The sequence below is a fragment of the Adiantum capillus-veneris genome, chromosome 30 (assembly GCF_014529385.1).
Source record: "Adiantum capillus-veneris isolate H3 chromosome 30, ASM1452938v2, whole genome shotgun sequence".
Classification (NCBI taxonomy): Eukaryota; Viridiplantae; Streptophyta; class Polypodiopsida; order Polypodiales; family Pteridaceae; genus Adiantum; species Adiantum capillus-veneris.
This window is the reverse complement of record NC_140960.1, coordinates 98,350,878-98,356,589: the sequence shown is the minus strand read 5'-3', so window position 1 is coordinate 98,356,589 and position 5,712 is coordinate 98,350,878.

Below are 5,712 nucleotides of genomic sequence, written 5' to 3'. Positions count from 1 at the left end.
GTTGTGACCAAGTGTGTGTGTGTGTGTGTGTGTGTGTGTGTGTGTGTGTGTGTGTGTGTGTGTGTAAGAGAGTGAGGGTCATAGCTCTGCGTTCGGATTCCTATCTCCCTAAGGCGCTAAGATATGCCACGCTTCTTGCTGGAACGCTGAGGGGCTTACGGTAGAGGTAGTTGTGTAGCTTCTTGGGGGGCTTAGGCGGCTTGACAAGAAGCAGGTGGAGGTGGTTGTGGGGAAGGGGCGGGGATGGAGAGTGGGTGTGATGAGGATGAGGGGGAAGGACTCTCCTTTGCTGAAAGTGGCGCTACCAAGGAATTAGAAAAGGGTATGAGAGGGCCGCCAAGGGTGCGGAGGTCTTTGTGGGCAAGAGGAAAAAGCCGCCAGGTGAGGAGGCTCAATGAGAAAGGATGGAAGGGGGATAAGCATGATTGAGGTGAGACCCAACACTGGAGTTCCAACACAAGAGAGGAGGAGGAGTAGCAGGGGCGTGGGGAGGATGATGGCGTGGAGAGGGCGGGTGATGCCCTGCAGAGCAGGTGTGGAGAGAGAGAGAGAGAGAGAGATAGATTTTATTATCGTCCTCGGAGGTCAAATATGACCTATGGGACCAAAGTTACATGGGATGTAGTATGTGTATGGCTGATGAGTGACTCTCGATGCTCCAAAATTGTAGTGATGAGAGTCGCAATGGAGAGCCCACACTTTGGCTGGGAGAGGAAAGTGTGTAGGTCTAAGTTATCGTTGAAAATGTGAGAGAAGCAAGTTCGGATGTGATCAAAAGCTGAGCACTCTAGTAGTATGTGGTACTCAGACTCTCGAACTTGCAACGAGCATAATGTGCACAATCGATTTGACTCTTCTCCATTGCCCCAACGCCCTATCTCACATTGAAGGAAATGGGAGCTAAGCTGAATTGCTGCGATAGTGTGTATCGCGGATAAGGGAATAGGCTCAAGCATGTAAGTGTGAGTACGGTTTCCTCTCTCAGCGAAGAACATGGTTTTGTAGTTGGGGGCAATATAGGTGGTGTAATGTATGAAGCATGATCCACCGGATTTCTCCCAAGCCGTAATACGTTGGCATTGTAGAAAAGCTTCATTCACTTGAGAGTCAATTGAAGCATCATGTAACAAGTGTAATACATCCCATCTCCCAAACCACTTCTTTATGTCTTGCATCCATCCCGTGCTCAAAATCTTGCTTTCATGTGTCTTTTGAAATTTTTTGCTTGCTTCCCATGCAATTGTAGGAAGTCGATGTGAGGGGTTTTGACGCATCTTTATCATGTACTCCACAACCCTTTCCATGCCCATAACCTCAATTGGAAGAGATCCCGACTCAAGAAGTAGGAGCATATATGGTGTTTGTGTCTTAACTTGGAGAAAGTTTGTAAGAAAACGCTTTTGGACATTCTCAAACTCTTTCCAAGTAGACTTTGAGATGCTCCCGCCCCACACTTCAACTCCATAAAGAAGAACCGGTGTCACCAATGCATCAAAAAGATACTTCTTGAGAACCCAACACTTGATGTTTCCCACATTACACATGTTCTCAAATGCATAATATGCTCTCTTTCCCGCTTCCAAACGACGCATAGCACATTCATGCCACTTGTGATTGGATGGAACCTCAAGGCCAAGGTACTTAAACCTCTCAACAACTTCAAGTGTCTCGTTGTTGTACACAATGCATGGCTTCTCCTTATGGTTGGTTTTCACAAGCATAACCTTTTTTTTGGATTCATTTACAATCAGCCCACTATGCAAGCAAAAGTTCTCAAGGACAACCATAAGCTTTTGTGCATCTTCTAAAGTGTGTGCTAGAGGCACTACATCATCCGCATACAACAAAAGCATGATTACCGCATTGCAAATAGTGACCTCTTCAATGCCTTCTTCTTGTATAAAGTCAAGTACCATTTGTTCCAATTGATCGATGCATAGACCAAAGAGAGTTGGTGACAATGGACATCCTTGTTTAACCCCAATAGTGCTTACAAAAATTTCTGAAATTTCTCTTCCCATGCGCAATTGACAAATCACCTTCTCATAGATTCGAGAAACCGCAAGCATAAACTCACTTGGCACTTGGAGTTCTTCCATCCTTCTCCGCAAATTGTTACGTGGAATCATATCAAAGGCTTTCTTAAAGTCCACAAAACAACAATACAATCGCTTGCCTTTCAACCGACTTTCCTCCATGAGAACACGAAGAGTGACAAGATGATCAATGGTGCTATGGCATCGACGAAAACCCGCTTGTCCCTTTGCACGCTTGTCATTCTCTTCAGCCCAATCACTCAATTTCATCTCCATTATGCACCCAAACAACTTTGCCATAAGAGACCCAATCATTATAGTCCGGTAGTTGCTTACATTCTTTACATCCCCTCCTTTATGCAAAGGCTTAACCCAATTAGTACTCCAATCATAAGGCATACCATGTTGAAGTGCAAGGTTGAACATATCACACATCCACTCATGGGTAAAATCTCCCGTCCATTTGATCATCTCCGGCTTGATACCTTGAAGATCTCCCGCTTTGCGAGTGGCCAACTTTTCAAGCCCACCGCATACATCCTCAATAGTAAAAAAAGACGGCATACATGGGAGTGAACCATAAAATGGCATTTTTTCAGTATTTTCTTGCTCATATAATTGCCTACAATGTGTGTACATATCCACTAGACTCAAGTTACCAAAATTCTCAACCCGCTTGCCTCTCAAGTTTCTCCAAAATCTTCCACATGCATGTGCCTTTTCTTGGACTTGAAATTCTTGTTGCTTTACTTCCCATCTTCTTCTCTTCTTTTGAATCAATGCCTTGTATGTATGCAAATGACTTTGATAGTTGTCTTTGTCCATAGTTGCATCAAGCTTTATCAAGGACTTTCGAGCATCTTGACATTCTTTATTAAACCACATTTTGCGTGATCTATCTTTGTTGATACCATGGAGATGCTTTATGGCAAAGCATTCTTCCGCACAAGAACAAATAGCTTTCTTGAAAGCCTCCCATTTAGTTTCCAATGGTGCATCACATTGAAGCTTTGTCATCCATAATTTTTACTCAACCATTTCAATGTACATTGGTGCCCATTTGAAATCCATACATAGTGATAACTTCTCTTTCCTTTGGCTGAGATTATCATGCTTAGTTGCTTCTCCACATGAAAGGTCAATACATAAGGTGCGATGGTCGGATTCCGGGGTCCATTGACCAAACATAAAACTCTTTATGTGATATATGATGGCTTCAGAGAGTAGCATATAGTCAATCACACTATCCCCATTATGTCTCCTACATGTAAATCCATTGGTTCCACTCCACAAAGATACACCATTGGCAATGAGCATACCCGTGCTATTACACATGTGTAAAAGTAACTTTCCATAGTGATACGGCTCTTTCTCATCCATTGAAGTACGATCATACAAGGGAACTTCCTCCAACTCCCTTGAAATGTATGGCATGTCAAATTGTTGAGTATCATGTTGCAATGTTTTTGTGCGAGCATTCATATCCCCAAATACAATAACATCACCTTCACCTTTGAAATAAGCAATGTCCTCTTCCAAATCAGAAAATGGTTGATCTCTATCCATGCAAGCATAAAAGGGAGAATCATGATGAGGAATGTAGCAACCGGCTACAAAAATGGGTGCTCTTTTTGGTGTCATAATTTTTAGCCATACATAGCGTTTGTACTTGTCATCTTTCACAATTGATACAAAATCTTCCAATCCTTTCTTAACCATACATGATAACCCTCCTTGTCCTCTTTGTTGCTTGAGATTCTTTGACCACATCAATGAATGTACATTGTAATCCTCTAAGCCGTTAATCCTTTGTGTATCATGCTCCCAAGTTTCAACAAGAAGTACAACATCGGCTTTGCTTGTTAGTTCATCAATGCCAACCCCCGCATTCCATGGGTATCCATTACAATTCCAAAAGCATATTTTCAATTGTAACTCGGTCTCATAGGTCACACATCCCTATTTGCTTGAGAGACTTGCCTCCTCCTTGGGCACATTTTCTTCATGAGAGATCTCCTTGTTTTTATTATTCTTTTCCTCATATGCCTTGCGACGCATATTTTGTTGCTTAATAGTGCAATCTTCACATACAAAACATTTTGTATCCCTCAAATAGATCCAACTATTATCAAGGATAATCTTTCGCTTGGTCTCATCCGGCATGGTGCATACAATTGGCCGTTCTCCCAAGCGAGGAGCTCCTTGCTTCCCCACTCTATGTGCTCCATAGACCATAACTCCGGACATACCAAAGTGGGTTTTGAATAAATCTTCAATAACAATGGCAAGAGAAGGAGGTGTCTCTAACTTCTCTTCGGGAATTCCACGAATAACAATGTTCTTGGAACGTCGCTCCCGTTCCTTCAACTCCTCCACATCCACATTCTCAACATTCTTTGTTTGAACCATAGCTTGCATGAGTGAGGAATTAGAAACCACATTGCTACCACATACATCAGCCCAAGACTTGTTTGTGCATACATTTTTCATGTCGCATTCATCCCGGCTCATAGTGTCAAATTTCTCCTCTTTCAATACATGGTCATGCTCTACTTTGCTCATCCGCTCCTTCAAAGCATTCAAGTCCACAAGAGAGCGTTTACATTCCTTGACTTCCTCTTCAAGTTGCATCAAACGTGTTGTTTGCATCTCAAGTATCCTCTTGAGATTCTCATTCTCAACCACAAGTACCCTTAGTGTGCCATTCTCCATTGCAAGTGCTCGTAAGTCTTCGCCTTGTTTGTTTACGGTCTCTTGCAATGATACCAAGTACGCCATGATCATGGTTTCCGATGTCGTTGGTTAGGTGGTTGTGTTGCTATCTCCCCACTTAGGAGATTTTGGATCATTTTCCACTATGGTTGTGGACCTTGTTGAAGAAGAAGAACCCTTGCGAGTGCCGGAAGACATTGTATGTAAAATAGGAGATGAGAATCAATTTTGTTGAACGTGTTCACTTCGAAAATGCTGCTACAAAAACGCCTTCCATAACTCTAAAAATTTCTGTCTTTCCATCAATGCGTAGAGGACTTTGTGCTCTTCGATTGAGGCTATAGATCACCCAAATCGGAGTTCGGATGAAGAAGTTATGATCAAAAGAGTGGACTGCTGTCTACTAGGTCAAAAAACGGCTGCGTTTTTTGAGAGAGAGAGAGAGAGAGAGAGAGAGAGAGAGAGAGAGAGAGAGCTATAGGGTGCACGCATGTGTGTGTGTGTGTGTGTGTGTGTGTGTGTGTGTGTGTGTGAGAGAGAGAGAGAGAGAGAGAGAGAGAGAGAGAGAGAGAGAGAGATAGATTTTATTATTGTCCTCAGAGGTCAAATATGACCTATGGGACCAAAGTTACATGTGATGTAGTATGTGTATGGCTGATGAGTGACTCTCGATGCTCCAAAATTGTGGTGATGAGAGTCGCAATGGAGAGCCCACACTTTGGCAGGGAGAGAAAAGCGTGTAGGTCTAAGTTATGGATAAAAATGTGAGAGAAGCAAATTCGGATGTGACCAAAACTGAGCACTCTAGTAGTGTGTGGTACTTAGACTCTCAAACTTGGAGTGAGCATAATGTGCACAATCGATTTGATTCTTCTCCATTGCCTCAACGCCCAATCTTGCATTAAAGGAAATGGGAGCTACGCCGAATGGCTGCGATAGTGCGTATCGCCAACAAGGGGATGGC